The following is a 26198-nucleotide window of genomic DNA, read 5'->3' as shown; positions in this document are numbered from 1 at the left end:
CCAACAGAAGGAGGAAGAAGAGATGGTGAGCCATTTCCAAGGCTAGGCCAGAAGAAGCCTTGATTGTTCCTGCTGTTCTCTGGTGCCTCTCCTATTACCATGATCGGGCCCCTGGTCCCAGGAGGGGGATGAAAGATACATGAAGCAGGGCTGCTCCAGCTGGACCCAGCCTGCAGCAGAGCCACTGAGTCACTCTGCAGTCCCAAAGGGAGCCCAACCAAGATCAGTTGACCCCGCAACTGACCCAGGGACTTGAAAGCAATGAAGAGAAATGATTCTTGTTTTAAGCAACTGACCTTGAAAGTAGTTTGTTATACAGCAGTAGCTAACCAATACACCTACTCTCCTTCGATTTCTCTACCCCATTCTCCTGTCTCTGTATCAAAGACATTGCATGCAGGCCAAGTTGCTTCAGTTGTGTCTGACTCTTTGCAACCCTATGGACTGTCGCCCACCAGGCTCCTCTGTCCACGGGTATTCCCCAGGCAAGGATACTAGAGTGGGTTGCCATGCCCTCCTCCAGGGGACCTTCCCAACCCAGAGATCAAACCCAAATCTCTTATGTCTCCTGCATTGGCAGGCGGGTTCATTACCACTAGTGCCACCTGGGAAGCCCATCAAAGATATTATATATCTTCTAATTGTGTCTCTTCTACAAAGTCAGAAAAGGAAAGACTTCTGCAAACAGATCACATGAAGCCTCAATTCCTGGCCTACAATGCCTGCTACCTCATCGGAAATAGGAAGTGACACTGCAGTTCACAGCATAGGCAGAGAAATGACTATTGAGAGTTCAGCAAGCTTGTCCGTGGCCTGGAAATGCAGACACTGAGTAAAGAGATTTGTCTGTCTGTCTGTCTGTCCATCTATCTGTCTACTTTGAAGTTGAGGTAATGCAATTTTCAGAATCTCCAGGGAGCTGGGTGCTCAGGTGGCAGGGAAGAATGAGAATTTGTAGTGGAAATTGCTGCTCAGCAGAGATTAGGGCTGCGACGGAGGGTGTGTGGCTCTCTCCTGCAAGTGTATTAGGGATTCTGCCTGGCGTGCTTGCCATAAATCACTTCCCATTCAGGCCCGCTGCTGAGGGGCCAAAGGTCGATTTTCCATGGTTATGACAACAAAAACTAAAATTGGGTCAAACCTGAAAGGTATTATCTTCCCCTGAGCCGCTAAATGCACAAGAGTAATGAGGTTGGTTAAGCAATATACCTCTGCCCATGCCAGTTTCTCAGAAGACAGATTAGCCAGGTAAGTGGGTGGCTCTGGCCACCCAGCGATGCCTCCACCTACAGGTGGAAGGTCTGGGGTTTCCAGACCTTCAATTCTCTGACACCAGAAGACTCTTTGGCCACAGAAACCAGGTATCTGAAGCACTCAGGAAACCTCCCAGCTATCATGGAATGGGGACATCCAAGGACTTCTGGAAACTAGAGCCCCAGGGGACAGGTTTCTCTTGCTTCCGAGTCCCCTTCCATGCTGACCTCTCCTGGTCATCACCATCCATAGTCACAAGTTTGAACCCGTGAGAGCCCAGGGGCTGAGGACTCGCTTTAGTTCAGCCCCTCCCTCTATGGAATCCTAGCATTTATCTGTTGCAGACACAATGCCAATACCTTGAATTTGCATAACATGCCCTTCTCCTCATAAATTATTGATTTGCATTCCGTGAGCATGCACACCCCCCGCCTGGAGCCCATCCTTCAAAGCCTCACTGTCAACAGGCTTCAAATTGGACCCATCATCTCAGGTTACACAGTATTTATAAACTGACCTGTCCCATCACTTGGAGATATTCTTAGAAACCACACTCCCTCATCTCAAGAGAAGGGGAGAGGGAAACAAGAGGAGACACCGGGAGTGATAAGGTTTTCTTCCAGAATTGATTTGATGTTCTACTTACGTGACAGATGTTATTAAAAGGGTGGGTAAGATAGATTGGAAAAACTGTGGGCCCATCAGTGTCACCTGGCCAATGAGAAGTGGGCAGAGCCCAGGGGAAGGTCAGAAAAAATATGTCATTGCTCCTGTTCACTGGCCATGTGACCTCCAGGCATGTCTCAGTGAGCCTCTATGGTGAGCCTTGGTACCTTCATCTGAAAATGGGGCTAATATAACCCATGTACAGGATGGCTAGAATGGAGTGAGACTGGTTACATGAAAAGGCTTTTAAAAATTGAATTCTTTTCTGGACTTTCCCTGGTCCTCTAATGGTTAAGAATCCACCTGCCAACCCAGAGGACATGGGTTCAATCCCTGGTCCAGGAAGATCCTGCATGCTGAGAAGCAACTAAGCCCATGTACCACAACTGCTGAGTCAGCGCTCTAGAGCCGGGGACCCATAACTACTAAGCCCATGGGCCACAACTACTGAAGCCCGTGCACCTAGAGCCCGTGCTCCATAAGAGAAGCCACTGCAATGAGAAGCCCATGCACTGTAGCCTCCACTCACTGCCACCAGAGAAAGCACGCAGAGACGAAGACCCAGCACCGCTAAAAATAGGTAAACCTTTAAAAAAAAAATTAAACTCTATTCTGGCACCTGCTGCAACATGGCTGAATCTTGAGGACAATATGCTGAGTGAATAAGCCAGTCACAGAAGGACAAATACTGTCTGATTCCACTTATACAAGGTACCTAGAACAGGCAAATCCATAGAGACAGAGAGTGGGATGGTGGTTGCCAGGGGCAGAAGGTGGGGCTGTGGGGAGTTAGCATTGGATGGGGAGAGCGTCTATTTGGGGAAGATGAAGAAGTTCCGGAGATGGTGATGGTGATGACTGCACAACAATGTGAATGTCTTTAATGTCACAGACCTGGACCCTAAGAAATGGTTATAAAGGTAACATTTTTGTACATCTTACCACAAAAAAAATTTAATGCCTATTACAGAAATGCAAAGTGATGCTTGGAAAGTAGTCTTTTATGAACATTCTGTCTCACACTTCCAGCCTCAAGATCAACACCTGTTTGGGCAGTGGGGCCTCTGCTGCCCAAAGGGCTCACTGTCTGTCTCTGAACTGCAAACATGCACTTCTGTTCCCTGGGCTGCCTGTTCCTGTCTTCCCTAGACTGCCCGTGCTCCTGAGTGGGGAACACAGGCTGGGGAGGGTGGGAGGCCAGGCCTCCTGACTCCCTGTCCACCTGGATCCAGGCAGGCCTTCAGGACAGGAGACACCACTGTCACCTCTGCCAACCTCTCCTGGAACGATTTCTTGAAAGTCCCTTCTGATAAGGAACAAACAAACTAGGGTCCCTTCACTTAAAAGTGGGCAGAGGGCAGTGAGAGTCTCTGTCAACTTCCGGAGCTGTCTGGTCCAACAGAAAGACTGTGTGAGTCTCCTGAGTAAGCTTAAATTTTCTAGTTGCCACATTTTCTAGTTCCAAAACAAATATCTTTGCAGGGATCCACCAGGAAAATCCAATGAGAAGAAGCAGTGTCGCCCGGTCCTGGGAGCTGCCCAGTGGGAAGGACTGTCCTCTGCCTGGCTCCCACAAACTCCTCCATGGCCGGCTGTCAGAATGTAAGCTCTCTGAAGGAAAGCATTGGTCCTGTGGGATCGATAGCGGCTCCTGGGTCAGGTTGGGGCACAAAACCCTTCATCCAGAGCTAGAATCCAGCAAAGCCCTGTGCTTACCTTGACCCTTCATGTCCACCCACCTTAGTGATTTCAGACAAGACACCTATGGGGGTGCCTGGATCCCCCATCTTGAGCTCTTGAATGCCCTCTCCCGACAGAGCTCCTGGGACTGGGGCTTGGGTGAGGTCACCAGTGTCATCAGGGTCTGCCTGTGTGTCCAAGTGCCCAGTCACTAAAGCTTTCATGGCACCAGAACATGTCCCTAGTCAGAACATGGCAGAGGAAGAAACCAGAGGGAAACATCCAGAACAGTCACAGCACATGTTTAAAAATCAAGGCTTCTCCCTTGCCCAGAGGACAGCCACACAAGCAGATTCCCTCTCATTTAGTGCAGCTCACTAGCGCCCCCTGCGGTGCGTTTTGTTATGATACCGTGCAAGTTTCGGCTGCCCTAAGTGACTGAACTGAACTGAAGTGACTGAAAACTGGGTGGCAAGAAATGACCGAAGTCTTGCCTCTCCCAGAGGAGGCCAGAAGTCTGAAGGCAGCATGATGGGGCTGAAATCAGGGTGTGGCGGGGCTGCACTCCCACAGGGGCCCTAGGAAGGAATCCATGGCCTGCCTTCTCGGGCTTCTTGGTGGCCCCAAGGGCTCCTTGGCTTGTTGCCGCATCCCTCCAGTCTCTGCCTCTGTTGTCACAGGCATTCTCTTCTGTTTGTGTCAAATCTCCCCTTCCCCCACGCTTTTAAGGACAACTGGGATTGCATTTGGGGCCCACCTGGATAATAGAGAATAATCTCTCCATCCCAGGGTCCTTACCTTAATCACCCCTGCACAGTCAGGTTGTGTCACACAAAGTGAAATTCACGGATTCCAGGATTGCCCCATGGATATCTTTCAGCCAACCACAGATACCATATGACACCAAAACCATATGTCAATAGCATATGCATGTGGGGATTAGATTAGATTTGAGTAGATTAGATAGATTCATTCCCTGGTGACAAAGCTGGCCACCGGCCACAGGAAACCATTCTTGGGGAGGTGCCAACTTAGGCTAGTGAAGGCCGATGCCCAGCAAGGTGAAGGGCTCCCAGGGGGCAGCTACTGCTGAACGTCCCCACAGCTCAGTCTCTGAGGCCAAGGCAGGCAGAAAGGTCCACCACTTCATGGGGAGGGCCACCCCAAAGCCATCTGAGTGGGGAACCACCAAAGTGCTCTGTATGCTCAGCCATCAGCATCGTCACCATCGCCACCTCAGGTGAGGGTCTGCAGAAGACACTGCCCGGGCCCTGCCATGTCCTGCCACCTTGACACTTCAGTGCCCAGCCCTTCCACTTCCGAGGACCACCCCCAGTACCAGTTCTTTATCAGAGTCCAATCAGGAGGCAAAACCACACACTCATTTTGCCTCAAAATTACTGGAGATGCTTCATATAAAGAAGTATTAACTATCACAGGGAACTGAGATAAAGGGGGATTGGCGAGTGAGAGGTAACACGAGATGAGCAATATGAGCAATATGAGCCATTACTCTGAGGTCTGAGCTAGAAGAGACTCCAGGGAAGGGAATCTCCACCCTCACCCCCAGGCTGAGACCCAGACTTTGTGAAGAGGACACAGCTACATTCCCCCCCACCCCCACAAAGAACTTCCAGCCTCTGCCTGGGGCTCTCTCCATCTGCCAGGGCCTGAAGTCCTGAGGTCCAGGCATTATGCCCCCTGAGCAGCCTCAAGGAGGAATGGCACAGATGGGTGTACACATATCCCACCCCTCCCCATGATGGGAGAGCCCTGGGGGGCATGTTCTCACTGGTCCCCAGAGCCCCATTGAGATAGGCTCCAGCTGCCCTCAAGATGGTGGGCTGCCTCTCTTCCTGTCCCCCTCCTCTTTCTTTCCATCACTGCATGCCTTTGACCACTTATCTCAGGGTCTGCTCTTGGGATCCCCCAAACAGAGACACAGGCACTGTCAGAACGCCAGGGAGGCACAGTTAGGAGAGGCAGGTCAGCCTGGAAGCATCTGGGATGACGTGAACCCAAGGAGGTGGCCAAATGGGGCAGTGTGGGATTGCTTGGTCAGCCTGGAGGGTTTATGATGAGCATTTTGACAATGAAACGGATCTGTTTCACTGCCATCCTTTAAAAAAGGTGTTGGATGCTTTCCTGAACGTTTCATTGAATCCACACGACCAAAAGCTTCTGCCGTTGCCCCCAGCTGACAGTGGAGAAAACCAAGGCTGAGAGTACCTCCCGGCCAAGGCCACACCATTGGGAAGAGGCCGAGGGTGGACTCAGGCCCCGGGGCCCCCCCATCTCCCACTCCCATCCAAACCCAACACATGAATGCTTACAGCTGACTAGGTGAAGTTCACAGGCTATGGATGAAGATAAACAGAGAAAGCAGGCATTTGAGGGGGGAGAAGAGGAACCCAAATGAGCAATAAGGAAATAGAGACCCTGAGTTCCTGCAGACCAAGAGCGACCCCAAGGTCTCCATGTGGAAGCTGCCTCCCGCCAGAGCAGAGGGGGAGCAGGAGGGAGGAAGTGGCAGGAAGACGGTCAGGAGCAGCAGGCAGGACCCGAGGATGCCGGTTTCCTGCCCAGCTGGACTGCAGGACCCTTCTGAGGACAGGGATGAGGACTCTCAGCTGTCACTTGGCTCCCGTGATCACTAAATCACGAGTCATGGGAACACTGGAGGAGCTGCCTCGCAGCCATCTGTCGTGGGGCACTGGGAAGCAGGGGCCTGCTGGGCAGGAAGCTGGCTTGGGTGACCTCCACGTCCTGGCCCATCCTTGGGTCCAAGTGCTGTCAGACTTCCCGAGCAGGGACCCCCATGTTCTGGCAATGCTGCCCCCGGCCACAGAGCACCTCGGCCCAGTAAACAAAGACCGAATCCTCGACGGTGGGAGAAAGGCCGTGTCAAGGGTGGCGAGGTCCTGGGTGTCGCAGGTTGGGAAGTGGCGGTGGGGCAGGGATGGCATCTGCCAGCCCGGCAAGTCTTGGCAGGATAAAAACATTAGGTCACAGAGAAGTAGACCAGGAAAGGGTGTGCACAGGGCCCGTCCCCAGTGATGACCATTCCAGGTGTTGCCCAGTGGAGCCCCCAGGATGGAGAGGATCTACAAGTCTTGAGCCACGTCATCCCAGGAGGCCAGCTGTGAAGGACTGAGCCTGGTGAGGACTGGCCTCTGGGACAGCTCGGGCTGTCAAGCAGCTGCCTGAGAAGTTAAAGAAGATACCCATCCCCCCACCTCCAGGAAGTAGTCAGCACCCTTCGGTGGAATCCGAGACAGGGGAGAACAGAGGAGACTGGTCCTGAGCGCAGACATCATTAACACCCAGGACAATATTCTCTCAGCAGCCTGGGAGCCTTCTTGGTTGGTGGTAGATTTTATCCATTATTTATTCATTTTTGCTGGAAAGAGCCTCCACAGCCTGACCCTTGGGGTCCATAATGAGAGTGAATGGGGGTGGCAAAAGGGGCCCGAGGTGGGGTGATCACCCAGCTGGGGTGGACGGGGGACATCAGTACCAGGTCAGTGGCGCCGGCTGATCACACCCTTTCCCGGCTCCGGGCCCCCTGTCAGGTCGGGGGGCGTCCGGCACTGGACCCAGGCCTCCCTGCTGCCTCTCCACTGCAGGTCTCTAGGGATGGGCAAGCCGCCCTGCCCTGCACGGACCCTCAGGCATCAGATCCCTGGTTGTCATTCTCCCCAGCTCCCTCCTCCCTCTCACCCCTCCCCACAGTCACCCCACAGCAGTGCTCAGGGCCTCCCTACTCTGGCTCTGCTGAAGCTGACTGGGGTTTTAATGACTCCACTGGGGTTGAAGCGGGCACCCTTGCCCTGGCCTCCCAGTCTTGTCCTCTCTACCGACCCATCCTCCCCACCAGGCACGGCCAAGTCTTTGACTTTCCCTCGGCATCGCAGACACAAAACTCAATAGCACCTGTGGATCACACCTCCATCCAGACCCTGTGCTCTGCCCTGCCTACTCCTTGGAAGCACCTGGAGTGTTCTGGAAGCCACTGATGCCTGGGCCCTCCCCAACCCACCATCCAGAATCCAGGGAGGGAGGTACTGTGACTCTTAGCACTTCAGCTGACTCTCAAGTGAGGCCTGAATGGCCAGCACTGATGCCCAATCGACCACAGCCATGAAGCCACAGAGGGGTCCCCCTCTGTGGGCAAGGGGCCCCATAGGGACAGGGCATGAGAACAGCCTGGTGTCAGTGTGGTGGTGACTGGGGGACAGGACTCAGCACCTTGTATCTCCCTGTGGGTGACCCTTAGCAGGACGTACAGAGTCTTTGGAGACAAGACTGATCAGATGACAAGAGAAGGGCCCTCCTGTCCTTCCCACCACCTGCTCCGCCTGGCCCCATGCCCTCTACAGACCTCACGAGGCCATGCTCAGATTATGAGGATGTTTGGGTTCATTGCAGCCCTGGCTCCTTGCCCCAACTACCCTGGGGTTCCCAAGGGCATTGTGGGCATCTAGGATCACCAAGCAGAGAAGGCAATGCCACCCCTCTCCAGTACTCTTGCCTGGAAAATCCCATGGACGGAGGAGCCTGGAAGGCTGCAGTCCATGGGGTCGCTGAGGGTCGGACACGACTGAGCAACTTCACTTTCACTTTCATGCATTGGAGAAGGAATGGCAACCCACTCCAGTGTTCTTGCCTGGAGAATCCCAGGGACGGGGAGCCTGGTGGACTGCCGTCTATGGGGTCGCACAGAGTCGGACACGACTGAAGTGACTCAGCAGCAGCAGCAGCAGCAGCAGGACCACCAAGAGGCCTGGCAGGGGATCATCCCTGCCACGCCATCAGCAGGAGTCCAGGGAACCACGCCCTCCCCAACCTTCCTCTCCAAGCCTGCCATCATTCCACCATTCTGTTCATCACTCCAGCCCCTCGGGGAACACTCAAGCCAGAATCCAAGGATAGGGCCCGGGAACTGGGAGCTCCAGGCAGTGTGGGTAAGGTCCCAATCAGAAGCAGGGTCCTAGCCTGTGCTTCCATGGACCCAAGGACTCGGGGCTGGCCGCTCCATCGTTTTCTGAACCTCAGTTTCCAAGCTGTTAGGATGGAGCCGGCACTAAGCAGTCAGTGGAGTCCCTTCCATCCTACTGTTGGGCACAAAAGCCTGACGTTAGGAGGTATTGCCAAGTATTTTCTAACAAGCATATATTCCTTTAATAATTGAAGAAAAACAAACTTCATGACAAGAGTAAATGGCAGCAGAGGCCATAAAATTACCTCCAGGCCCCAAGGGGTGCTGTGAACGGCCTCACACAGTTCAGGGAACGGGCAGAAGTCAGTCCTGCTGGTCAGCCAAGCCAAGTTTCCCACAGGGGACGAAGCAGCAGAATTCCGAGGTACCTCGGAAAAGTCGCTGAGCCCACCCTATGGGTAGGACGTCCAAGACCATACCCCAGGAGGGCCGGCAGGCTTCTTGGGAGGCTGACTCCCAACCCTGCCAGAGAGGGGAGCCCCGGCCCTCCAGGATCCAGCCCTCGCTCTCCACAGTGGCCCTCCCCCTACCCACTGCCTGGACTGGCAAGCAGGCAATATGCTGGGAAGGGCGAGGAGCCCGGCTGCTGCTGGCAGCCAGCCACCCTCCCCGCCCCCACCCCCCACGCTGCTCATTTCTATGCACTGTGAGCCCCACCAGATCCTATGACCTTGGCATTTGGGGGTCACAGGAGAAGGACACCGTGCGTGCACAGCGCCTCCATCCAACACATCAATTAACATTCCTCGTGCAAAAGTTGGGGCTGTAATTACAGCAAGTGATTAACAGGCCGAGGTAGCCTGTCTCCGAGGGAGCAGATTAACAGCAGAGGTTGGGAGCGCCGGCGCTCACCTCGGAATCACCGGTGCGTCTTAAACAGGGGCCCCAGTGCCCTGAAAGCTGGTGATTAATGGAGGGGATGAGAATGGGGACGTTTCCCTGGCACCCATCGCTGGGCTTTTTGCTCTTGGCGGTCACCGTGCTGGCCAGGTGCAGGGAAAGGGAGGGCAGGCCGGCCTTGAGGAAAACACCAGAGCTCCAGGGGAGGGGGCAGGCCTTGTTCTGCCTGCCCCAGGCCTCCGGGCCCTCCTGGCTGCAGCTTCCCACTGAGCTAGAAGGCCAAGTCCACAGGGTCCGTGAACACTGGGAGACTCAGCCCCTTCACCAAACCATGTGGAATCTGGGACCACCCCTCACCTGCTGTTCCCCAGGGAACATGCAGGGCTCTGCTAAGAGGTGGAGGCTGCCGCCAGGACGGTGGCCATCCCAGCAAAGGTGCCCAGGCCAAGCATAACACCTGCTTAGCTGGCTGAGGGAGTGGAGGAGCCCAGAGTGGGGGTACCTCCTGAGGATGAAGAGGGAAAGAGCGGGGAAGACACCCCAGCAAACTAGGTGTTTACAGGTGCATGGGTGTCAGCACATCCAGGTGAATCAGCACACACGTGTGTGTGTATGTATGTGTGTGTGTGCACAGCGGGCTGACGTTTCCTATTCTTCCAGGGTTAGACCACCCTTGTTCCCATGTGTGGTGCTGGGCACAGGCATTTAGGGACTAAGTCCTGCTCAAGAGGCTCTTGGTCTCGCAGGGAAGATGGTCACAGAAACCTGATAAATACCCAAGGGCTCGGAGGGTGAGGCTTGCCGAGAGCCCAGGGCTGTCCCGGGTCTGTCTTGAGGGATGGGGGCAGGAAGGGAGAGAGAGAGAGGCAACCCGAGATGAACTGTGAAGTCAGCTGGGGATTTATCCATCAAGTGGCAGATGCCAGGCACACATCACCACGAATGTGGCCCCCGTGGTAGGCCCCAGTCCTCGTGGTGAGACGGCGCCAGCTGCTTAGGGTCACGGCCTAGCACAGCCACAGGTTAGCTGTGTGGCCTTGGGCTCTCCTGGCCTTCAGTCCCTCTACTGCCCATGGGAACGAGGGGTGCCCTGCCTCGTGGTAGGACAGCTCACATGCCAGCAGGTCACAAGTTCCCAGAGTGGCTCCCCCTGTGGGAGCATCCAGGCACACACCCTAGCAGACCTCCGGTGGGTCTACCCCATGGGCCCTCTTCATGCAGTAATCAGGTCACCCCTACTGTTGGTAAGTCACTGTTTCCTCTGAGCTAATCAAAACAGTGAAACCGTGATTGGTCCACAGGTTCACTTGTGACCTCAGCAGAACGTTCCAAACCTTCTCTAGGGTTTTTACGTTACTAAAGGGCCCTCCACCTCACCAGAATCACTAGACCTGCCTGAAGGGCACCCAGATGGGCTGAGGGCACGTGTCCTCCAATACCAACCTCAACTGGCAGGGGAGCCACTGGGATGCAGCCAACAAGTAAGGGCCCTCTCTCCCCACTGAGTCCCCACATCCAGGCACCCAGGGGCCAGACTCTCTCCAGCTCCCCCCTCCACCCCGACGACACGAGCAGCAGAGGCGGGCATCTGAATCTTGCACCTGGGAGATTCGGGACCAGCACACACCGCACACTTGGTGCTCGCCCAGACGACCGTTTGTACACGCAGGGCCCTGCTTACACTGCTGTGTGCTAGTTACCCCACTGAGCCTCCACAGAAACCCATGTGGTCCAGACCCAGCCCACTTCACCAACCAGGAGGTCATCTTTGCACCACCACATACATCCTCCAGGTGCTCTGAAGCAGTTAGAGCCACATTGTACCCTTTTCCTTCTGGAAACCCAGCTTCTATGGAGGTGCTCACCTCCAGGACTTAAACCAAGGTCTGCTCCACTGAACCAGCCTGAATCCACACTTCCATGTGCCCACGGCCAAGAACTTTCCCCAGGACAACAGAGAGAGAACTAGAGCAGGGTCTGGCTGGCCAGGAGGGTTAGCTGCTGCCGTATCAGTCAGCATCCCCAGACACAACAAACGCTCAACACAACAAATGAAGAAAAATGAACTATTCCCATTGCTGAAAACACTCCCAGCCCCACAGTGTTTAAGATGCAAAGTAAGAAGGGGCAAGCCACACTGCCTCTCCTCTGGCCTCCCCTCCCCTCCCTCAGCCCCCTACCTTCCCTTGAGGCCCCCTCACCCTTCCCTGTGTGCATCTATTCTGCTCCCCAAGTGCAAGGTCAGGAGACTGATCCTGGAGGGGTCTCCTTAGCAGTGGGCAGTGAGAATGAGGCAGAAGAGAGTGCTGGTCAAACGTGAGGAGTGGGCATGTGTCCACACGTGGGGGATAGGCAGCCTGCGGTGGGCATTTCATCGAATCATTCCTGAGGGACGGGCCATCATCACTCTGAACTGCAGGAAGGTATCTCAGCACAGTGTAAACCTGCCTTTCCCTCTGCTGGCCCCAGCCTCTGCTCCAAGTTCCTACAAGCGTGGAGCCTAAGTAGGCAGATCCGAGCACAGAGCCATCTTCCCTCCTGTTTTAAGGCAATGCCACCTGAGGACTCACCCTTTCCAACAGGGTCCTCTCTGCAGCACTTGTAAGGTTCTCCTGTGTGCCAGGCACTGGGTACAAGTGAGAGTTTTCTGCCCCCACAGCTTGTAATTCCACCAAGGAGGAGAAATGTTGAAACACAGAAGGCAGCAACCTGTTTTGGGGGTGACTGATCCTTTGCCAGGCCCCTCCACTGCTCCCAGGACTCCTGTGAACCCCTGACCAAGGCTGGATGCACGATAATGTCACACTGGGAACCACTGGACCTGTGACTTGCTCCCTGCTAACCCCCGCAACCTGGACCTCCATCAGCATCATGCCCCAAGTGGGATCTTCAAGGAGGCAGTGAAGATGGAGCACTGCAGAGCAGTTTTCACGGCTACACACAGAAGTTTGCAGGCACAGTGGGTGTCTTGATTCCATCTGGTAAGGGCGGAATGGGACAGAGCCACCAGGCAGTGCAGGATAACAGAAACACGACAGGCTTTGGGATCCAAAAGATGTGGTCTTAGGACATAGTGCTGACCCTTCCAGAGGGACTTTGACCAGATCCCCTGATGTCCCTTGACCTTGATCTCCCCATCTATAAATGGAGGTACCAAAAGACCCTGATGCTGGAAAAGATTGAAGGCAGGAGGAGAGGAGAAGGGGACGATAGAGGATGAGATGGTTAGATGGCATCACCGACTCAATGGACATGAGTTTGAGTAAGCTCCGGGAGTTGGTGATGGACAGGGAAGCCTGGCGTGCTGCAGTCCATGGGGTCGCAAAGAGTCAGACACGACTGAGCGACTAAACTGAACTGAGAGGATTAAATGGAGATGGCCCAGGAAGAGCTGCTTCATGAATATTCATGACCAGACCAGAGGGATTGCTAGTTCCAGGCTCTGCTGGAGCCCCAGGTTGGAAGGCATCTACAGAGGGGGCCCCTGGACCTTCTTCTCTGACTGCCAGAGATGGTATGGCAGGCAGGAGGAGAGTGCTCAAGTAACTTGGGTGGGGCTATGGCCTCTGGACTGTTCCCAAAGCCCACTAGAACATTGTTCATTGCCCATGAAAGGAAAAAGTGTGGTCCATCCACGTAACAGAACATTATTTAGCCTTAAGAAGGGAGTGAAGCACTGACACAGGTTACAACACGGAGAAGCTTAGAAACATCACCTTAAGAGAAATAAGCCAGACATATAGGGTAAATAGTGCATGATTCCACTAATATGACATCCCTGCTGCCAAGTTGCTTCAGTCGTGTCCGACTCTGTGCAACCCCATGGACTGCAGCCTACCAGGCTTCTCCGTCCATGGGATTCTCCAGGCAAGAACACTGGAGTGGGGTGCCATTTCCTTCTCCAATATGACATCCCTAGGATAGGCAAATACACAGAGACAGAAAGTAGAATAGAGGTTTACCAGGGGCTGGGGCTCCAATACTTTGGCCACCTGATGCAAAGAACTGACTCATTAGAAAAGACCCTGACGCTGTGAAAGATTGAAGGCAGGAGAAGGGGACAACAGAGGATGAGATGGTTGGATGGCATCACCGACTCAATGGACATGAGTCTGAGGAAGCTCCAGGAGTTGGTGATGGACAGGGAAGCCTGGTATGCTACAGTCCATGAGTCACAAAGAGTTGGACACAATTTATTGACTGAACAAGGGACTGGGGAAGTCAGGGAGCTACTGATTAATGGGCAAAGTTTCTCTTGGGGATGATGAAAAAGTTCTAGAAATAGATGGTGGTGACGGTTGCACAAGAGTGTGAATGTCCTTGATGCCACTGAGGTGAACACTTAAAGACGGCTCCAATTGTACATTTTATGTCATGTGTGTTTTACCACAATAAATCTCAAAGAAAAAACTCAGCATCCTCTGTAGGGGAAGAGTGGAGTGCAAGAGGGGCCTCCCTTCTGCTGACCAACCACTCACTAAGCGCTTCAGTTACTGGGCAGAGAGGGCCTGTAGTCAACACGGCTCTAACAAATGACTTTGGAAGAGGAACAGTGGAAACCCCCCCTGCCCACCATGGCCTCTCACCAGCTCTAGAGAGAGAGGATTTGGGGGAAAACTGTTGTGTTGATGCACTGGGGTTAGTCATCATTTTTGTAACATCAACAGTAACATCAGAAAATTTCCACTTCCAAAGACACATTACCCTGCATCCTGCCTCCCCACCAGCAACTTCAGGAATCCCCTCTGCTGTTCTCGACTCCACGCCATACTCCCTGCAGATGGCTGGCCTTCTTGAAGGCAGCTGGCCCGAGGTCTGACCAGGAATCGATCCTCAGTGTGGATGGGAGGCCGCCGGAGAAGCCCGACAAGCCTCCAATAATTACGAGGAGATAAGACTATCAGGTATAATTAAACAGTGTCCACAGGCAGACCTCTTGGCTACAGCCTCTGTCCCCTATTCCCTCCTCCTGTTCCCTGAGACTGCAAAATAAATTATCCTGTGAAGTCAGCAGAGGTTGAGCTATGGAAACAATTAAACAGAAATTAAATCTAATTCATTTATACTCCAAGCACAAAGTGGATCATGTAGGTTTTTTTCTCTCCTTCCTCTTTTCGCCTTGGTGTTAGAGAGGACTATTATGGGAAATTAATCATGAAGCGAAGCAATGAAAGTGATCTATCACTCGCTAAAGTGCACCGACCGACTGTATAAAATCTATTATAGCAGCAGGAAAATGTAGAGGTAATGCAGTTTGGAAGAAGGGAGACTAAGGAAAGAGGGGGTCTCCTAACTGAGGTCGGAGCGATGGCTAGGCCAAGGACCCGCTTCCTCCAGGTCCGGGGTGCTGTGCAGAGGTCCACATCCAAGTTCACTGGGCTTGTTCAAGGTGTTCCTGATGACGTGAGACTCATCCCACAGGGGAAAGCCTGAGAAGGGTCCTCCAAGGCCAGTGGCGCTTGGGCCTGGGGGGTCTGAGGGAGAATCTGCTTGATTCTCACCATTTTCCTCAACATAGAAGTGTGTGGAGGGGCGGGTGTTGCTGCAAGGACAAGCCCCAGGGAGGAGCCCCATGAGAATCAGCCAGGCCTGTGTCCCCACCTACAAATTGGGGGTGACGCCACCTGCCCTGCCTCCCCTCACATGAAGATGAAATGAGCAAGTGGGCAGGAAAGTCTGCAGGAAGTATGGAGTGCGGAGATGCCGAGTGGCTGGCGGCAGGCCCAGTGAGCCATGTTCCTGGTTTCCTGCTTTCAAGAAAAACAATTTCAAAAATTGTTTTCCCATCATGTGGAGGAAGGAGATGGCATAAGTGGAATATTTCCTCCCAAATGAAGTGGGGCTCAAGGCTGCCAGGGCAAAGAACTCAGAAGCACTGGGAAGGGAGAGGCTGGCCTAGGAGAGGCAGCTTCAGGATGCTGAGCCCGGGGGACTGCTGGGAGAAAGCCTGGGGCTGGTGGGTACCCTAAAGGTCTGGGGGTACCAGGCCCCAGAAAAAGGATGCTCAGGAAGTAAACAGAGGAGCTCAGGGGTTGGGAGGAAGGCTGAGCTTTGAACTCGGCATAAAAAAGGAAGAAACAAAGGCCGCCTCCACTCTGCTGATCTCCTGAAGGGCAGACAGCCCTCTCGGCAGATGGGGCTGCCCCTGGGAGCCCACACACCCACTGCTGCCCCAGGGCTCACTTGTTCAACCAAGACCGGCTGCCACGCTCCCGGGCAGGTGCCAGGGGACGGCCGGAAGGGGAGAGCAAGGCCGGAGAGACGAGCAAGGTGACAGGTGAGAAAGGCACATGTGGCTGTCTCCTAAACCTTCTCATTTGAGAATGGCCCAGACTTCACAGCTCAGCCCAGAGTCAGGCCCAAGCTCCCCAGGGTATGCCTGGAGTCAAGCCCTCACAGAACGGACAGGGGCAGGGAGGGGCCAGTCCCCCGGGACTCAGCCCCTCTTCTTGCCCGCTCTGCCGTCCCTGTACTAAGAATGCAGCAGGCCCCTCTTCCCTGGATTGTCTTCATTCTACCTTGCCTGTCCGCAAGGCCAGAATCATCATAGGGTTAGCTTTGCCCAAAAACAGGTTTGGCCCTTGCCCCTGGTTCCTGGGAGGTCACCTCTGAGACTTTGGAGGGTCTTTGTGAGTGTGTTTACCTGGGGTCCTTACCAGCAGCCAGAGAGTCTGTGCTGACTGTGGTTTAGGGTGGGGGCCTCAGGCCACACTGTATCAGTTTGACCTCTTGGGGGGCTGCAGACAAAGGTCAGCCACGTAGGTGGTCAGTGAGGTCTATGTGGTCAACTCCCAGTGAACCCTCTGGACCCCAGAGCTCAGGTGAGCATCCCCAGGTGGTGAGCACTGTCAAACATGGTTCTGAATGGATTGGGGGCTGTCCACAGGACTCCACTGGGAGACGAACCTGGACACTCAGGCCTGATCTCACCTGGCCACTGCCCTGGGCGCCTTGTCCCACTGCTGACTTTTATCTGTGTCCTTTCCCTGGGTGGACTGTGCGTGTAGGAGTGTAACAGCTTTGCTGACTTCCTCCCGTGAATCACTGGACCTGGGGGTAGTCTCAGGGACCCCTGAGCTGCAGTGACTCACAAGGCATAGTAGGAGCCATCCAGTCCAAGTCTACCCAGGCAGTTGAGGAGAATGAGGCCACAGTTAAAGGAACTGCCCAAGGTCGTGTGGGAAATGGGAGGCAGGCAGGACCAGTGCCCCCTCCCTGGGACAGCGCCTCCCCTTCCCAGCTTTCATCCGTGTCACCTTCCCCAGGGGGAAGGCTCACTGGGGAATGTATCCACAGACTGAGTGAGTCAGTGGGCGGAAGTGGAGATGCCAGCACCAAGGCTGGTCCCCACTGGCCAGAGACAGAGAAGGAGCAGAGTGACTGCCAAGACCTTCTGTCCCCAGGGTTGGCGCTAAGGACGAGGAGAGTGTTAGGCCGAGATAGGGAGCAGCCTAGAGCCACAGTAAACCGGGCTGCCCTCCCCAGTGTGCTGGGGGCCCCAGGGGCAGGAACAGAGATGCTAATTAAAACCCCAGCACACACTCCACAATGCCCTCCCCATGCTTAAACATCAGCCTAGCAGCCAGCTTCCGTCTACCCCGCCCAAAGCAAAGGGACACAGGCTTGAAAGTGATTAATGTTGTCTGCCACTTGAGCTTGGCATCTGGGCCTGGAGGCATCCAGCGTCATGCCACCAAGAGGCCAGCCCCTGCCACTCGGCCTCAGCTGGCCAGGCATGAGGGTGAGATTAATGCTGGGCCCCCCTCCAAGGCTGCAGGAAAGAGCATGGTAGGGGCCTCTTCCAGTGGGGCTTCTACTTGATGCGTCACCCTGTGCGTGAGGGGTCTCCACCAGGACCAGCCACGTGAGTTGCAGGCCTCAGAACAAAATGAAAACCCCAGGCCCTTGCTCACACTGCAGGACAGAAACAGCAGAGCTTCAAATCAAGTGCCAGCCCTTCTGAGCTTGCGTCCTTGCACGGCTTTGCAGGTGGCGCAGGAGCAAAGCTGGTCCCATTCCCACTGTCAGAGCCTCTTCTGGTCATCTGGGGAGAGCCCCGAAGACACAGAGAAGTGCAGAACTCGGAAAGGACACAGCACACTAGGTGTGCACACAGGCGCGTGCACGCACACACACGTGCGCGCACACACTCCTCAGACACTCGGGAGACACTGAGCCCAGGTAAGAGTTGGTTGAAATGACAGCATGGCTGACATCGAGGAGCAGCTGTAGCAGGGAGCACCCCAAGGGACCGTTCCCCAAAAGGTGGATGAGCAGATGGATCCAGCCCTCTGGCCCAGAACCCGAGGTCCTAGAGCTGGAGGGCACCAGGAGACCAGCTAGTCTGACTTCCTCCATTAACAGATGGGGAGGAACTGGAGGCTAAGAGAAGCTGCCTGGACTTTCCTTCCCAGGAGGTTCTCGGTGGACAGCAGAGCTCCTACCCCAGGACTTTCCTCTCCGGGCAGGTCTGCATCACTAGCCCTGACCCTGACTCACTAAGAGTGAGGACCTCACCTCTGGCTCTGGAGCCAGGCCTGGGGCACAACGGGCTCTTTTGCTTCCAAGACACTCAGAGAGGGCACACGGGTGTTCAAGGAGACAGAGCTGGGGAGTGGCGGGGGTGGGCAGGGCCTTCCAAGCTTGTGCCCCCGACCCCTGGGGGACACCACATGCAAACACGGAATTCATTGGCTTCCTGCTCCAGAGGCTTAAAAACCACCTCCCAGGGGAGGAGAGGAGGAACAAATTAGGAGTATGGGATTAACATATAGAAACGACCATATATCAAGTAGATAAGCAACAAGGATTTACTGTTTAGCGCAGGGAATTAGATTCAATATCTTGTAATAACCTATAATGAAAGTAATTTGCAAAAAAAAATAACTGAACCACCATGCTACATACCTGAAACTAACGCAATACTGTAAGTCAACTATGCTTTAATAAAAAAAAATTTTTTTAAAAGAACAAAAACCACTTTCTGGGTCCTTGAGAGCACTTAAGCACTTGGAGCATAATAAAAAGTTCTGGATGAGTGGAGGTCAGGTCATGGTGTCATCTAATTGCTGAGGTTACGCAACCTAAAAGGACAGAAATAGCCCCCGTCTCCAGCTCAGGTGATGAAGCAGAGGCGCGGGCGGGCAGCAGTCAGAGCCCACGTCTGGGGGAGGCCACCAGGCAGGGGAGTGCCTGACCTGGGACACGACGGGCGCCTGGAGCTCCTGGTCTGGTTCATCACACAAACATGAGCCCGTGGCTGCCCGTGGCCGGAACTCCCAGCAGGTGAGCCAGGTCCCTGCGTCCCCAGCCAGCACCAGGGACACAGTAGGTGCTAACGATCAATGCAAAGAAATAGAGGGAAACAACAGAATGGGAAAGACTAGAGATCTCTTCAAGAAAATTAGAGATACCAAGGGAACATTTCATGCAAAGATGAGCTCGATAAAGGACAGAAATGGTATGGACCTAACAGAAGCAGAAGATATTAAGAAGAGATGGCAAGAATACACAGAAGAACTGTACAAAAAAGATCTTCATGACCCAGATAATCACGATGGTGTGATCACTGACCTAGAGCCAGACATCCCGGAATATGAGGTCAAGTGGGCCTTAGAAAGCATCACTACGAACAAAGCTAGTGGAGGTGATGGAATTCCAGTTGAGCTATTTCAAATCCTGAAAAATGATGCTGTGAAAGTGCTGCACTCAATATGCCAGCACATTTGGAAAACTCAGCAGTGGCCACAGGACTGGAAAAAGTCAGTTTTCATTCCAATCCCAAAGAAAGGCAATTCCAAAGAATGCTCAAACTACCACACAATTGCACTCATTTCACATGCTAGTAAAGTCATGCTCAAAATTCTCCAAGCCAGGCTTCAGCAATACGTGAACCGTGAACTTCCTGATGTTCAAGCTGGTTTTAGAAAAGGCAGAGGAACCACAGACCAAATTGCCAACATCCGCTGGATCATGGAAAAAGCAAGAGTGTTCCAGAAGAACATCTATTTCTGCTTTATTGACTATGCCAAAGCCTTTGACTGTGTGGATCACAATAAACTGTGGAAAATTCTGAAAGAGATGGGAATACCAGACCACCTGACCCGCCTCTTGGGAAATCTGTATGCAGGTCAGGAAGCAACAGTTAGAAGTGGACATGGAACAACAGACTGGTTCCAAATAGGAAAAGGAGTTCGTCAAGGCTGTATATTGTCACCCTGCTTATTTAACTTATATGCAGAGTACATCATGAGAAACGCTGGACTGGAAGAAGCACAAGCTGGAATCAAGATTGCCGGGAGAAATATCAATAACCTCAGATATGCACCACCCTTATGGCAGAAACTGAAGAGGAACTCAAAAGCCTCTTGATGAAAGTGAAAGTGGAGAGTGAAAACAGTTGGCTTCAAGCTCAACATTCAGAAAATGAAGATCATGGCATCCGGTCCCATCACTCCATGGGAAATAGATGGGGAAACAGTGCAAACAGTGTCAGATTTTATTTTTGGGGGTTCCAAAATCACTGCAGATGGTGACTGCAGCCATGAGATTAAAAGATGCTTACTCCTTGGAAGGAAAGTTATGACCAACCTAGACAGCATATTCAAAAGCAGAGACATTACTTTGCCAACAAAAGTCCATCTAGTCAAGGCTATGGTTTTTCCTGTGGTCATGTATGGATGTGAGAGCTGGACTGTGAAGAAGGCTGAGCACTGAAGAATTGATGCTTTTGAACTGTGGTGTTGGAGAAGACTCTTGAGAGTCCCTTGGACTGCAAGGAGATCCAACCAGTCCATTCTGAAGGAGATCAGCCCTGGGATTTCTTTGGAGGGAATGATGCTGAAGCTGAAACTCCAGTACTTTGGCCATTTCATGTGAAGAGTTGACTCGTTGGAAAAGACTCTGATGCTGGGAGGGATTGGGGCAGGAGGAGAAGGGGACGACAGAGGATGAGATGGCTGGATGGCATCACTGACTCGATGGACATGAGTCTGAGTGAACTCCGGGAGTTGGTGATGGACAGGGAGGCCTGGCGTGCTGTGATTCATGGGGTCGCAAAGAGTCGGTCACGACTGAGCGACTGAACTGACCTGAACTGAACTGAACTGAAGTATCTACTGAGCAACTTCAAGGAAAAGCGTTGCTTTTTAATTCCCGCCATCCCGGGCATGCGAGGCTCCTCCAGAAGTACAGGACCAGGAAGAAAGCCAGCAAGGAACGCGGGAGCAGGACCAGGACTCTGTGGTCACAAAGAAAGAGAGAGCACAGGCACGTGTAAAATATGCATAAACACAGAGAGCCACATTTATTTATATTTTAGGGTAGCAGGATGAAAGAGGGATTCTTTTCTTTCTGATGTTTGGTATCGTTCCACTTTTCGACCGTAAGCAGAATGTCATAATAGGAAAAACAATATAGGAATAAGGGCTTTCTCTCTCATGCACGTACCCTAGAATGGGATGGGGATAAAAGAGCTCCATCAAGGCCAGGATGGAAATGGGGTAATAATAAGGCCGCTGAGACTGCAGGCCAGAGGGGCTGGGTTCCAGGTGCAGGGCTGTGATTCAGGATCTGCTAACCCTAACCATAACCAGGAGGAGCAAATGGCTGGATAAAGAAACGGCATGAGGAGGGGGTAGTGAGCAGCCCACAGACACTGGAGCAAGCTCTTGCTGATCCAGCACAGGAAGGGGTGCAGGTAGGGATGGGGGGGGACAAAGTGAAAGGGAGGAAATAAAAAAACACAGCCCTTGGCAAAGGTGTGCATGGTGGGCACCCTCTTCTCTGAAATTCACCCCTGTCCTGCCCTGTGGGGCGGCCACACCATAGACAAAGCTGGTTCTCGGAGGCAGGGACCAGAGAGCTTGGGTGTGAGGTAGGAGCGGAGGAGGGCCACATCGTGGTTCACGTGTTTTTTTCTAGCCAGAAAGGACTCGTCTTATTTTTCTCTTAAGAACACTTTAGTACCACATTAGATTTTAGTGTCAATTAAAAAATAACGTATAAAAACATTATGTTAAGTTAAAGAAACCAGTCATATGATTCCATTTAGAAGAAAAATCCAGAAGGGGCAAATCTGAAGAGAGAGAAAGTGGATTCATGATTGCCAGGGGCTGGGGGTTTAGAAGGATTGAAAGGTGACAGCTTAAGGGCACAGGGCTTTTTTTTTTTTTTTTGGTGGTTGGGGGGGAACAAAGTGTTTTAAAATGGACTGTGGTGGTGGTTGTACACCTGTGAATATACTCAAAATAACTGAATGGTTTAAATGAGTGTGTTGTATGGTGTGTGAGTTATATCTCATTAAAGCTATTATAAAAAAATTTTTTTTTGCACAGGTGACCTAACTAACGCAAAAGCAGCAGGTCTAGGTGACCAGCCTGCCTCTGTCTCCATCCCTCACTGCCTGTATCTCACTCTGCCCTCTGTCATGCAACCCCCAGGCAGGCCCCCCATCCTGCCATGCCATCGTGGTTCACGTGGTTTTTATAGCCAGAAAGGACTCGTCTTATTTTTGCCATTTCCTTATCCAATGCATGAAAGTGAAAAGTGAAAGTGAAAAGTGAAAGTGAAGTCGCTCATGCAGTCTCCTTCCTCCCACCCCAGGCTTCTGTGTGCACCCCACATGTCATGCCCTCATACACACACATTTGACCTTCTCCTAGCCACCCATCCTCTAGGAAGGGGCACCAAGCCAGGGTGGCAGCACACAGCAGTCCCCAGTTCTCACCCTGCTGAGCAGTGGTCACTCACCCTGGAATTCCTTGACTTAGCTGACTCTGCCAACCACTAGTCAGCAGGTCCTTCAAGGCAGGGAAGTCCGGATTCACTGTCCCATATCCCAGCCTCCCAGGGCCTGGAACACAGCAGCAAGTCATACAAAAGCCATTGGACGGACAGAAGGGCACCCAGTTCTCCCATCATTGACCTACGTTTGCTCTTATCAGGAATCTGTTTTATATGACTCAGTTTTAATTTGGTATTATTTCAATAGGTTCTCAGTTCAGTTCAGTCAGTCAGTCACGTCTGACTATTTGCAACCCCATGGACGGTAGCATGCCAGGCCTCCCTGTCCATCACCAACTCCCAGAGTTTACCCAAACTCATGTCCATTGAGTCGGTGATGCCATCCAACCATCTCATCCTTTATTAATATGTAAATATATAATCAGCAAACTTGTCATTCCTGAAGATTGCACATTAACAGTTTGTTTAAATACTTCTCATTTTTTAGTGCACATATAAGTATACTTGTGCAAGGAAGATTGGGTATTTTAGCAATTTCTGTGTTCCATGTTTCCTGAAATGGGATTATAGGATCAATGGGCATTATCCATTTTATAATCCATTGCTGCTGCTAAGTCACTTCAGTCGTGTCCAACTCTGTGCGACCCCATAGACGGCAGCCCACCAGGCTCCCCCATCCCTGGGATTCTCCAGGCAAGAACACTGCAGTGGGTTGCCATTTCCTTCTCCAATGCATGAAAGTGAAAAGTGAAAGTGAAGTCGCTCAGTCGTGTCCAACTCTTCGTGACCCCATGGACTGCAGCCCACCAGGCTCCTCCGTCCATGGGATTTTCCAGGCAAGAGTACTGAAGTAGGGTGCCATCGTTACGTACTGGCAAAACCCACTGTCTAAAGGATGCCTTGAGTAATGAGTGTTTGTATACAGTCCTATTGGGACTCAATATTTATATATTCTCAATTTACTTTTTTGCTAATATAAACAGGTGAATTATTTCAGGTCATTAAAAATCCTATATAGTTTAACCTTTAATTGTATAGCCTGACAAATTCCCATTGAGGGTGAAGTAGACATGCAAGTTTCTCAATGAAGTTATTGCTCCAGGATCCGGGAAGGGAGCCCACCTGTTACGCCCAGCACTGTGGGGCAGCCAATCTCAGTTTTGGCATGGGGTGGGGAAGGAGGTAGGAATTAACTAAGGCCATGATAGAGGGTTGCACCCAGGTTGTCATTGTTCAGTCACTCAGTCACGTTTGACTCTTTGCGACCCCACGGACTGCAGCACGCCAGGCTTCCCTGTCCTTCACCATCTCCTGGAGCTTGCTCAAACTCATGTCCATTGAGTCGACGAAATGCTCCTAAAAAGGCATAAAAAGTATGCCTCCAAGGCTGGAAAATGGTGTTTGGGAGGCACTAGGCGCCCCACAGGACTCAATCTCCAGGTGTCTTTGCTCTCTGACGCCTGTTCTAAAAACTGCTCTGGCTACAGAAGCCTTTTGTAGTGAAGTCTCATTGAAGGCATCACCATGCCCCAAGTCCAAGAGTCTAAAGAGTTTTTTCCTCCTCAAAAGCACTCCTCAGTAACTATAAGTCCCTAGTTCCATCTCAAGACACAGAAACTCTCCCGCTGACACCAGGGCCAGGAGCTCCATGGGGCCACCCCGACTCTGTGGATTGAAAGTACCACATGTTGACACTAACCTCCCGTGGGATGCTACCTGGAGGTGGGCCTTTGGAAGTGGGGGTGAGTCAGCCGTGAGGGTGGACCTTCATGATGAGATTAGTGCCCTTGGAAGAAAAGACTCAAGAGACAGTCTCTCTCTGCCTCGTGAGGACGTGGTGAGACATCCATGGCCAGAGAGTCTTCACCAGACACAGAAGCTGCGAGCACCTGATCTCAGGCTTCCCAGAATTGCGGGACAGAATGTGGACAGAGGTGCCTGCTGGACTACAGTCCCTAGGGTTGCTGAGTCGGACGCGACTTAGCACACATGCATAACCCTATTTACAGGGGCTCCACCCTGATCACCTAATCACATCCCAAATGCTCTCACCTCCTAATACCATCATGTCAGAGATTCTTTTAAACATGTGAATGTCAGGAGATTGGAAACATTCAGTCTACAGCATATGGTAAAAAGACCAAAGTTCTAGTCAATGAGTTTCCTTCTTTCAAGTTCAGTGTCCCCATGAGCTGATCAAAGAACAGATCAAGGAATCCATTGGTTCATTCAACAGGAGTTGCTAAGCCCAAGCCCTGAACATCCAGCAAATGCCCAGATGCCAGGAGTATGACAAGGGGTGGGACAGCTGCCTGTCCAATGGGAGAGTGGAAGACCAGCAAACACACGAATTAAATGCAATTCGATGAAATGCAAAACTAATCAAAGTCAAACCTTTCCAGCTGGCCAATATTGGGATGTCCAGCATCCTGGTACCTTACCTCCCACAGTCTCTGTATCCTGAATCTCACCTCCCCTTCCTGCCCTCAGTGCCATCAAAATGAGTTGCCAGACACCCCTAAGAGGTCCTACGTTTTTGCCTCCTAGGTGGATTTAGGCTTTCTTCTGGGACACAAAAGGCCAGAATTTCAGTCCTACACTTGTGACCACCTCTTTGCTTTTCCCTTCTGGACTTCAGTCTCCCCATTGTTAAAACCAGAGTTGGGTTAAATGATCCCCAGACCCTTCTTCTATGATGGGAAACTTCCACTCTCCCTACAGGGAGTGGAACCCAGGATTCTGGAGAGTTCTAGAATAATGAAATCATTCTATTCCCCATTTGGATAAGAAATGAGTTGGACAGAAGAGTACTGCCAAGAGTGACGTGCGGGCAGGTTTACCAACACACGGCAGACAAACCGCAGGTTAGAGCTGGTTTCCTAGAACCAATATTTACAAACAGTACCAGCATTAACGTGGGCAAGCGGTTTCTATGTGCCTAACACAGCCTCTCCCCCATCCGCCCTGCTTGGTAGAGGCAGCTGAGCTCTGCTCCAGCCTTTCAATGGTTTTAAGAGGAGAAACAACAGCAAAACAATGGCTTCTCTCTCCTGCCCAGCATGTCCACCCTGGGCGTCCATTGCAAAGCAGTGTTCTTGAGTAGTCAGCAAGGTCCCTCTCCCCAGGATGTCAGCTTCAAGTGGTGAAAGCTGCTCCCTGCCAACGATGTGTGGAATGCTGGGTCCCAGACTGCTGTCTCCGGCAGGGCACCGAGTCTGGACTGAGCACAGGGCACTGCATCTGGAAGCAAACGCCTCAGCTGGAGAAGCAATTGTAAAAGCAGCTCTGCCCCGCCTCATGCCTCGAGAAGCAGAGAAGTCACCCTTCTTACAGACTCTCCCCAGGCACCACATGCTCAGGACCTGCACAGTCACATAACTCAAAAGCAAGGATCCCAGAGTATAATTCACCATCAGGCAAGTGCCCGCCATGGTGCTTAAAGAATGTTGTCTGCATAGCTTTCGCATGGAAAGGGCCCTCTGGCACCTCCCAACCTTGCCAGGTGCCCCACAAGTCAGGGTTTCTCAGCCTCAGCACCACTGATAGGTGGGGCCATCCTGGGCACAGTGTGGTGTTGGGCAGTGTCCGTGGCCTACACCCTCTAGACGCCAGAGCACTGCCATTGCCCCCCAAGCCGTGACCATCAAAATCTCTCCAGACAATGCCAAATGTCTCTGGGTATAAAACCTCCCCTGGTTGACAAGGCTGCTGTAAATTAAAGGAGCACAGGTATGTCAGGTGATGAGAATCTCTAATGCACTCCAGACCAGATGAGCCAGACGGCAAAGACTTCCACTTCACCTGGCAGGCCCCTCTGCTGAGATCACCTGGATTCACCAATGAGTTTCCCAACAAAGGAGAAAGCCCACGATCCTCATTTCCAAGAAAATGATTCCTGTTCTTTCCATAGGGGCTGTGCCTTGGCAATCTCGGTTTCATTTCTCACCACAGAGCTTTCTCTTACCCCCATTCCATCTCCAATAGGGGAGGACTATCTGCACCTCTGAAGCACTCT

General features: G+C 52.4%; 1 protein-coding gene across 11 annotated transcripts in view; it reads right to left on the bottom strand.

Annotated features, from left to right (window-relative positions):
* RBFOX3 (RNA binding fox-1 homolog 3) overlaps positions 1-26198 on the bottom strand; it is a 440999-nt gene that overhangs the window by 344065 nt on the left and 70736 nt on the right. The window contains exon 1 of one of the 11 annotated variants that reach the window (XM_070773953.1): positions 8845-9115. The exons of the other annotated variants lie outside the window; for them this stretch is intronic. The gene's annotated coding sequence lies outside the window, so the exon portion shown is untranslated. Of the gene's footprint in view, positions 1-8844; positions 9116-26198 lie in introns of those variants that run through there. 11 annotated transcript variants of the gene reach the window in all.

This window comes from Bos indicus, chromosome 19, assembly GCF_029378745.1.
Source record: "Bos indicus isolate NIAB-ARS_2022 breed Sahiwal x Tharparkar chromosome 19, NIAB-ARS_B.indTharparkar_mat_pri_1.0, whole genome shotgun sequence".
NCBI classification, from domain to species: Eukaryota; Metazoa; Chordata; class Mammalia; order Artiodactyla; family Bovidae; genus Bos; species Bos indicus.
This window is presented reverse-complemented; position numbering and strand designations above follow the sequence as displayed.